The following is an 11,442-nucleotide window of genomic DNA, read 5'->3' as shown; positions in this document are numbered from 1 at the left end:
ACGCCACTGCTAACACTATTTTCCGTGATAAGTACCTGGTTGACTGACTTCCCTTGAACAAAGAGGAAACAGCAAACTGATTTTAGGGTCCGTGACCTTAAAATATTATATAAGATTCACGTGATCCATGAAAATTCTCAAACATCCATAGAAAACTAAACAAAGCAGCAACAAAAGACATTGGTACTGTGCATAAATTGTTTTATAAGGTGTCCATTGTTCCCGAAATCCTCAGCACATAGACTGTGGGCAAAGAAAGTATCGACAAAACCGCAGAGAATATTTGTAGAAGACGTTTTGTGGTGCAACACTGTCGATTACTAAAACAAGGAAGGAGTTAAGATTAACAAAACGATGTATCATACGGAGAAAAACTAAAATAATGTTACGTTGGCTTTAAAGGGACTGTACAGTACTGGTTGAGGTGGGGATTCATGTTTTCAACATTCTTAAGTGAGATAATGAAAAGCCTCTTATGACATATGAAAGAGCATGTAATTTTAAGAAGGATTCAACGTTTATTTGATGAAAATTGGTTTTCAAATGGCTGAGATATCAACAAAAAAAGTGCTAATGATAAAAGGCGACATGCCACAACTTTATTAGGATCTCTTTGTTTCACCTTGTTTTTGGATATCTCAGCCATTTCAAAACCGATTTCCATCAAATAAACTTTTGATACCCCTTAGAACTGCATGCTCTTTGACATCTCATAGAGTGGTTTCTGAATATCTCGCAAAACGCTAAAAGCTAAATCCTCACCTCGACCAGAACTGTACACACCCTTTAAATTATCGAAATGAGACATTCACATTTTTGAGAAATAAGATTTTATTTTAACTCCTCCATTCGTCATTATTCATTTAGTGTTCTTAATTTGATTTATTCTGTTATAGACACTTTTGACACTTCTGCCTCTCTTGTCATAATCTACGTAATTTCTAAATAAATCATAATAATAATGATAATAATACATTACATTTGTAATGCGCTTAATACAATGTTTCTAAGCGATAACGGAACTTACATAGCATAACGATTGTAACAAACGTTTACAAGGCACCGAATCTCATGTGGAAATATGTATGCCGTGACCAAAAGAAAAAAAAAAAAAAAACGCCAACAGAGCAGAGACTCGGCGAATTGTCATGTCAGATGTAATTGCATTTCGTAAGACCATGCAGATTTACACCTTTTCCTTCGACGTGAAATTTGCATGCCTATCATAATTATTTTGGATGCGTGCGCGTCCCGAGAGTCAAAGTCAAACAATAATAGGTACCTAATAATGATAATGATAATGATAATAACAATAATGATAATAATAATAATATCAATGGTAATAATGATAATAATAATAATAATAATAATAAAGGTGACCCCTATTGTCGTTGGAGCACTCGGAACAACGCCAAAGCAGCTGCGACGGCACTTGGACGATGTTGGTGTGCCAGATCGAGTGCAAACGCTCCAAAAAGCAGCATTGCTGGGGACGGCACGAATCCTGAGAAAAGTACTGGAAGTCTAAGGTTCCAGGATGGAACTTGACGTGATATTAATCTCCAAGAGATATCTTGTGAAGATAGAGATACCAATAATAATAATAATAATACGTCTTATTGTCTTGTTAACCTGTAAGTATACGCTCGCAAGCGTTGTTTTTGGTCACGTGACTGAAAGCCCTGCCTGCAAACCATGTGACTAGTCCTTCCTATAGGCCTAGCAATGTGAGGAACTGGATTCATTTGAAGAAAATAGGTGGAAATGAGTGTTTCAGTCACTCCGTCTGTATTATGGCTCGGGTAACACACTTCTTAATCTTTTAGCGCTCTCTATATACGTGTTAAAGGCGACTGTCCGCTGCACATGCTTTTGAGGTGGTATCGAGGATTTACAGGTGCTTTATGGATGCACATTTCATCTTATCTATTAAATTCGCTTTTGTAGACTTCGATAAGGGTCATGACCCCTTATCCGACAAAACAAACAATACACGCATTCGTTTTGTTAGCAGTCGTTATACTTGCGTGCATTTATAGCCAGACATTATAAAAGGACAACAGGATCGTACCAAAAGAGTTGTACTCAGCAGGAGGCAGCAGGGTCACTAACAAAAAGAGATCGTCAGAGTTCACCCCTTTTCTCTGACACAAACACGATAGTTGCTTAGAAATGAAATAGGAATGTGGCAGTATTGAACAATGTCAGTATATGCTTCGAATACAGACGCAATGAGCATGATGAGAGAACGAGGGAGGGTGACTTGCAAAAAGCTCGAATGCTGGCTGAAATTCAACGAAGTTGAAACCCAGGGAGAAATACGATTTTTTCCCCCGTTTTCATCAGCATTGATTGATTCATGACTCTCGCACTCCTACAATAGATTGTTCGACAGGTGTTCAGGGCACTGTGTCAAATGATATTGCTCATTTGGCTTTTTTTTTTTCCTGATGTGATTCAACAGAAACTTTAACAATATGGTGCAATGTCAGAATCTGGAAGAACTTATAGTCAGGGAAAAGTTAACTTAAAATACGCGAACTGTAATCAGAAAATGCCACAATTTGTCATTATCATTGTGGAATAGCGTCTTAATAATTACTGATTCTATTCACGATTTTAAGACATACACAAAGTAAGGAAAGGAAAAGGAAAATTGTCTCCTCATAAGTTATTTACTTTTTTGATGAAGTACTTTTTGTTCAATCTAGATTATCATGAATGCATGCGATACGAAACATGCGATATCTGTTTTGTCATTCCGTTCTCTTGGTTTCTGTTCTAAAAATTCGGATCATGTTTCAGCCCTGCTTCTCTTCAAGATCTCTTGACATGAGTGAATTGTTGTCATCTCTAACCTGCGTTGAACTTGATTCGATGGTGGGATACCGCGAATGATACCCGGGAAAATCCCACTATAGCAGGGAGGAAAGATAACCTCCCCCACTTGGTGTTATTACAGGAGGAGAAACATTTATCATCAACAGCGACATGGAAAAACTATGTCTGCCATGGTTTCATCTTCGCTCCTGAAGCCCATCAGACCAAGGAGGCTAAAGCAGGGAGGTGGTATCCCACCTACCTGGTTAAAGGGATGGTAGAGTATTGGTGGAGATGAGGATTGGACTTTTAACTTTTTGCGAGATACCAAGAAAACACCTATGAAATAGTACAGAGCATAACCATTCTAAGAGGAATTCAAAGCTTATTTGATGAAAATCGGTTTTGGAATGGCTGAGACATCCAAGAACAGAGTAAAACAAAGTCATTGCAATAAAAGGTGGGTCCCACCTTTTACTAGGATTGCTCTGTTTTGGATATCTCAGCCATTTCAAAACCAATTTTCATCAAATAAACATTGAATTCCTCTTGGAATTACATGTTCTTTCAGACTTCATAAGAGGTTTCTCAATATCTCACCAAAAAATGTTAGAAACATGAAGTTAGGTCTCAACCAAAACTATACGATCCCTTTAAATGTAATACCCCCCATTGGTCAGACTCTAATGTCATCCGAGCACTGCATTTTCATCCATGGCAATTCCAGTTGATAAAATGTTTAGCATCACATTCCGTGACATAAAGAGAGGAAACAGAATTATCAGCGATATTATCATTGCCATTAGTACTGTTACCATCATCAATATGTTTTTACTATACCTACCCATAGTATGGAAGTACGCTCGACAACAGGTCATGTGCGCCGTGAATTTTGCGACCAGGGGCCCCGTTGCTAGAAACTTTGCGTTTAAACGCAACTTGCAACTGATTGTCACTGGCCAATCAAAATCATTGTTGCATGCATGTCTTCTTAATAGGGCAGACCCTGAGCCAATCAGAATGGTTGTTTCAAAATTAGCAATTATTTGCAATTGATTGCAACTTTCTTGCAACGGGGCCCTGGCAGGTCGCGAAGTTCGCGATTGGGGACGCCAAGTTCGTGACTCGGGACGCGAATTTCATGACCCGGGACACGAACTTGGCGACTGGGGACCCAAAATTCGCGTCCGTCTCGAGTCACGAACTTGGCGTCCCCAATCGCGAAATTCGCGACCTGGTCGCAAAATTCACGGCGCACATGACCTGTCGTCGAGCGTACTTCAGGACCACCATACCATAGGCTAGCAAGTCCACTCTGACACCACTGCTCTTTCAAAGGGAGCGGGCTTTGCCATTCTTATCCCAACATCGTCATGTGTCATGTTTTAACAGGAGTCGAGAGGGACAAAGTGCCTAAAACATTTTTGTCCAAGGATCCTTGTAAGGATATGAATTCGAATCAAGGAACTGACGTGATAAGTGCTTCGTGGAATAAACGACAAACATCGGAATATCAAATCTGATACACAAGCCCGCGGGGTCGGTTTCATGAAGTCATCGCATGTTAGAAGTCCTTATACATCAATCTCAGAATGGCCAAAGTTGCTCATACTATGACAGACTTTCAAAGAGAAGTAAAATCAATTTCATGAAGTTTTAATAAGTGTGTCTTATGAGAGAAAGTCTCTCACATAAGACTTTTAAGAAACGGACCCCTGGAGATTTTTTATTAATTTCTTTCCAACATAAAACCGTCAACTTTATTATCCCACAACCAGTCAAGAGGCAGAAATAGTTGACTCTCATCTTTGACACAAGCAGTCCGCAACCAATTATACTGAGATTTACGGAGAAAGTAAAAAGAATGTATACGTTGCATGTGGCCGTTATTATGTTTCTATGTCATGACCCTGTCTGAGTCTGGTTTGAATTACAAGTATATCTTCCAACATGAGGTTTTGGAAAGCATCCACACAGCCATGCCCCGTAGATAAATAGTTGAAGGCAGTTTCTCTGTCCATGATTGAGAAATTCGTCAAATCAAACTATCGTGCAACAGAGCCTTTATCCTATAGCTAGAAAGATTATAATTATGCTGATTAAGGACAGTGACTTTGACAAAAAAAAAATCAGATTATACTGTTAAACATTATGCTGTGCTTGTGTTTATCGATATATGTTATACATATCAAACATAATCATAACGCTTATAATCATGATTAAATTTGCTGTTCACTTTGCAGAATAAGGATGAAGATGAGAGAGAGAGAGAGAGAGAGAGAGAGTGTGTGTGTGTGTGTGTGTGTGTGTGTGTGTGTGTTCGAGAGAGTGTGTGAATATATGTGTCATGCATTGCACTAGGGTGTCTGTGTCGTGAAAATATAATAGGGAGCTTTAGATTTTAGACGCGCGGACGTTCAAAGAGAAAAAAAAAACACGATCTGAGCGTGCGCAGTAGCGCGGATCAAGTTACTGCGCACACTCAGATCATGTTTTTTTTTTTCTCTTTGAACGTCCGCGCGTCTAAAATCTAAAGCTCCCTAATGAGAGCAGGTGGAAGAAGAGATGGAGAGGTTGTTTTTTTTTTTTCTCTCACCTCAAAACACTCTTAAAGGGAAACTCGACCCCGATTTCAAACCAACGTCTATTTCGACAGAGTGACGTCGAAAACAGAACAGTGAGAGCTTTATCACACTCGAGCACGATCTATTGGAACATATTACATTGCGTTTTCTATGAAGTAGTGATGCCAAATGAAATTATTCTTTATTGTGTTTTGCTTAAAAATAACGACTGTTGGCGACGATTTTTGTGTTCAAGTCAAAGGAACTTGTGTGGAAACTTAATAAATGAAATGAAATAAAATGAAAGGGAGCTGGTGGTCGTAGCCCATCTTACTTGAATGATGATATTGTGACCGCTGACAAATAACGATAATGATTGCAACCGGGAAATTTTGAAGTTGTATGTATTTCCTCTTTCTGCTTTACGAAAACATTGCGTATTTAATTGCATTAATTTACACCATAGATTGGACTTAGTCTTCAATGTTGTTTGAGTGATGTCGTTGAGTGGAAACAATACACGCAGTCGGTTAAGTGGTCATAATGTATTGATTCAATCCCAGTCTTTTCCTCCTTGTCTAAAGGGATGATATAGTTTTGGCTGAGATGGGAATTCAGATTTTTGCGAGATAATTAGAAACCACTTGCATAAATTATCAAAGAGCAAAAATTCTAAAAGGAATTAAAAGTATATTTGATGAAAATCGGTTTTAAAAGGCTGAGATTCCACAAACAAAGCAAAACAAATGGTCCTATATAATACAAGTTGAGTCCCACCTTTTATTAGTTTCACTTTGTTTTTGGGCACTTCGGCCATTTTAAAACCGATTTTCATCAAATAAAATTCTAATTTCTCTTAGAGTTGTATCTTTAATATTTTACATGAGTGGTTTCTAATTATCCCGCAAAAAGTAAAAACATAAATTCGCATCTCAACCAAAACTGTATCATCCCTTTTCGTTTAACGAATGAATGCCTGACAATGCCTGCGTTTCTATTATTGTGGCTGACCCCTAGAGAAAAGCAGTGAAAACACTGATCGGACCACACTTCACAAAATAATGAAGGCTAAGAAGTCAGGTTAGTGTTTTATTTATGTTGCCTTGGTAACGCATCCCACATGACCTGCTGGTCTGTAGCCGTAGCCTCTCGTATCGCGCGTCTTTACATGCGATGTATATACACAGTATACATAACGATAAATGTTTATAGAATACTGATTCTTTAACAAAATGTACCAAAATCTTTATGAATTTGAGTCGATTACATTTGAAACGTGTTACAAATTACAACACTATATTTTTTAAAGATCTTTAAACGTCAGTCGCGGCTTGAACCATCTTCTTTTAATGTTTCCCTATGTGCTTTTAATAACAAACATCGGCAAATAATATCTAAGGATTGCTTATGCATTTCCTCGGTGTATTCTAATCACGACACACACGCATTCATAAATACATAAACTCATGGTGAGATGAAGACAGTGATCAATTCAGTTAACGATCCAAGATAAAACGTTTACATGGTGTCAGTCAGTCAGTGGTATGCTGTAACGACGTCAATTTTATCATCCTGAATTCTGTATGGCCATCATCTAATTTCAATTCCGCACGAAATTACGCATTATACTCCATCAGATTAAATCGGACATAATATCTGTCCTTGCCGAAATTGCTTTTCATTATTACCAGTCAGCCAACGAGATGGACACCAAAATCTAAGCGTGTGTAATATATTCCATTGTTCAGTAACAATTTGTCTCCGTGCAAATACGTTAATAGTATGTGTATTTCTGCACGAAAAAAAGTGTGATTATATCATCTTGTTGTTTGGGGCGCTCACCTTGTGCATGTATATCTTATACAAGTAAATAGTTATCATGGTTGTTCATGGCGTGCGAACTGATCTGTTTCATCCATTGGCGCATTGCAAACGGGCGCTCAGCGGGACATTGGATTCGACATTAAATTTAAGCAGGAGACTATCGGTTCGAATTCTCGGACAACATGGCCCGAATTCACGAAGGTGGTACAAATGAAACCATGGTTTAAACCACGGACAAAAACCATGGAGCGCCAAGTGTCGCACGGAATATTTCGTTACAAAATTGGTCATTTCGTGGACAAAATGACCGTTTCGTTAACGAAATTATCATTTCGTGGACGAAATGTTCATTAAGTTACAAAATGTTGTCATTTCGTTACAAAATAATCATTTCATCGACGAAATGACTGATTTCGTAACGAAATATTCCATGCGGCACTTGGCGCTCCATGGTTTTTGTCCATGGTTTAAACCATGGTTTCATTTGTACCACCTTCGTGAATTCGGGCCCATGTGTCCACTATAATGTCTCTCATTACCTATATCAGGTTTATAAAGAAGCACTAGGCAATGGTTACGTAATAATAACGGTGGGGTTTTCTGGGAGATCAGCGCAATCACGATGAGACCAGGTCCCTGTTTTATCAAAAGATACTATATAATCAATTTTAAATTTCCTGGACACACAGGCTGCCATAGACTTATGATAGAAATCAATTTTACAATCAATCTAACTCTGCATAAAACAGGGCCCGAACTGGGTGAATAAGACATTCATCGGATATTATATCAGTCATGTTAATAATGATTGTTATCAATTATTATCACTCAATTACTAACACAATGTAACATCATTCATCACCATCTTTATCAATCAGGTTTGTTGCAGACATATTATATCTCTACACCAACAAATTAGTCATGAAAAGTTTTACTGAAAGATATATCCAAAGGATGAAAATATATATATTGCAACGAAAATAGAAGCCACAGGAAACAAAATAGCAAGAGTGCAAATTACAATAATATTGTAATTTGCACTCTCGCAAATCATATTATGATTGTTGTTTTTACCCGCTGAACGTGCGCATGCGATGAGCTATTTTTTCCTTGTCTTTTTTTTTTCTCTTGCGACCTGCTTATTCTTTTGATGTGCTCAGCGTGGGCAGAGATTAATATTTCATTTGGGACATCTCACGTGATGGAAAAATGGACGTTGGAAGCACCTCAAAAGCTGACCCCAATATCATTGTGGGTTGATGCCCTTTTGCTGACAAAATGTCAACTTACTGAAGTTTTATGAAGCTATTGCCTAATAAACATGGAACGTAGGAGTTTATAGGTGATAAATCTCCTCTGAAAACTTTTACGGTAAATTTCAGCAGCGATAAGTGTCATTTATTAATGAATGTCATGCTTCTGCCTTCGTTCACATTGTCTTCTCAATAAAGTCTTCCGCAAAAAAAAAAGATAAAGGAAAAAAAAAATAAACAAAAACTGTACCTTGAAGAGAAAAATTTGCTACGTGTGACAATGTGAACGTCTTTATAGCAAGAAACTCAATATTTAGCCATAAAATCATTTCTGAATATAATCTCATGCCTTCGGAATGAGTTCGAAGAGAATGCGTCATCTCTTGTTCACATTCTACATCTACTAGTATATTGATATGGCTAAAATGAATGGTATAATTGTTTTACGATTGCATTGTTTTTAGTATTCCTCCCCATCTCCTGTATTTTCTAAACTTCAGAATTCTTTTTGTGCTCTTTTCTTTCTCACCTTATCAATTGTATATCCACAAATTTCTTTCATCATATTTTGTAATGTTGACATTAAATATAGGTACTTATATCTTGTATGTAAAAAAAAAAAAGATGTATTTTCAAGTTTTGCTGGAGATGCAAAAAATAGATGAATGGATGAATGAATGATAATCGTTGGTATCGTTTTATATGAGTTTATACGATGATTTTTTTTTTTTTAAGGGAGATGTTTACAATATTGTCAGGTGTCATTTGATCATAATGTGCCGCTGACTGAATAGACTAACGCGTAGGATTATGTCAGTATACTGTATTTGGGATCACTGTGTTACAGTGGATATCACTTTTGACTTTGTCGCGAAGCACCAGAGTTCAAGTCCTGGAAAGTGCTCATGAGCTCGGACAAGATGTGTTTATTCCCGACGCCCCTCTCGACCCAAGTGTACAGATTTGTATTTCGATATTCCAAGGGTTTGTTATTCCGAGGGTTCGCTAATCCAGAATGATATGCGGTTCGTTATTCCGAAGGTTCATTCTTCCGAAAATGGAATAACTTTCGTCATTCTAAAAGTCCATTAGGACCTATTAATGCATCTATTTTTATTTTCGGACGTCACACCAACCCTCGGAATAGCGTCACAAAGTTGCGTGTTCCGATCAACGAGCACTATTTCATTTTCTGTTTAACGAACATCTAGGTATACGGAATCTGTTTGTTTTGGAATAACGTACCTTATTTCGTTTTAAGTTTAACGAACCTCGGAATAACGAACATCATCCAGGGTATGATAATGCACTTGTCCATGCTGGGGGTAGTAGGACCCTCTGAAAGAACAGTGATGACACTGATAAGGCTATATAACCCAGATTGAACAAATCCCTGATTGTATACTGTATCACCTTTATCTCGCAACAAAAAGATCTCTCAGTGTCATACACAACGATCTGTTTTCGTCTGCTGTCACAAAGAATCCTGCAGCAAAGACGACACAACACCAACCGTTTACTGCAGCACTGTTATTTTCTAAAAACTGCGAAAATGGAAGGCGTTCAAACCTGGCATATCATAATTGTTAAGCAGAAGGATCAACGTGAATGAAGAGGCACGTTTCTCCCCTTCGACAGTGCACTCGAGGGATGGGGGGGGGGGGGAGATCATGACCAGTAGAGTGAAAATGATGATCGTTACGATTTGGGGAGGTTGAGCTTTTCGTCGGGATGCAGAAAGATTCATCATTTAAGATTATAATTGCATTACTCTTTCATATCGCGCAGCATAGAATATTTTATGTTACACAGTCGAATTCACATCAAGAAAGATATCTGCCATTTTGTAGGCTTCTGACGTAAAAAGCATCCGACTGCAAACTTTGACCTCAATAATCATCATCTGTACTTTATCGCAACGACACCGATGAGGCAGAGAAAAGGAGAGGGGAAAATAATAGAAAGAATCTGCGGAAATGAATAAATGAACAAAGCAGACGACGCCATCAGCGGAAGTTAGGCGGAAGGGCCTTGAACTCAATCATCGTTTGCCTAGCTCGTCAACACTACGCGTTCCCATGGCTACGGGACGCTAAAATCTGCCTTGTATACTGGTCGCCAAGGCAACGCGTTGTTCCACACTCACCAATCGTTTCAGCAAAGCCACCACATACCTCGGCGGATTGAAAAGGTGGTCTGTATCAGCCTCGATGGTTCAGTGGCTGCGTACACAAGTGACTTCTAGCTCTAATAATTTGGCTGGTACAGATAGTACTGATCGTGAAATAATGCCCATTTCGCATGATTGGCGTCAAGATCAAGAGTGCGCAATACACCGTATATCGGCATTGTCATTTTTTTTTCTTTCACCCCCAGTATGGAAGGAACTAGTAGTCAATCAGTGGCTCAGTACATAGAGCCGAGCTGCTTCAATTCACATTCCAAGTCCACAGGCAAATGCATTTTTGATTAAAAAAAACCCACAACAAAACAAAACAAAACAAAGCGCGAAATACAAGGCATCTGCCCTTTCAACGAAGTTTTGTTTGCATATACATGTATACGCCTACATTGTGCAACAGTTTTGTTTGACCTTGTGTAAGTGTGGAATATCATTTGGAAGTTAGAAACATTTTTTAACGATGAAAACATACCTAAACACGTATTTTGATAGTGAAATAAAAAAAAAATGTTTGAAAAAGAAAATAGTCCTAGGCTTGTTATATCCAAGAAGGCAAATCTTGTACCATCGTGGCGTTAACTCTGACGTTTTCTGACGTTAAGGATTATTGCTATCAGCAGATGTTGATTTCATAGAATATTTCCTACCCAAATATGATTATAGGTTTGATAGGAATACATCTACGGAATGCCCTATTATTCCACGTCAGATTTTGACTCGACCTAGAAATTGCAACCGACTCTTTAGAATGACGAGATGGAGTGGCGGCATATAGGTCTGATTCGGAGGCTACCGCGGG

Source organism: Diadema setosum, chromosome 18 (assembly GCF_964275005.1).
Source record: "Diadema setosum chromosome 18, eeDiaSeto1, whole genome shotgun sequence".
Lineage (NCBI taxonomy): Eukaryota > Metazoa > Echinodermata > Echinoidea > Diadematoida > Diadematidae > Diadema > Diadema setosum.
Note: the sequence above shows the minus strand (reverse complement) of the source record.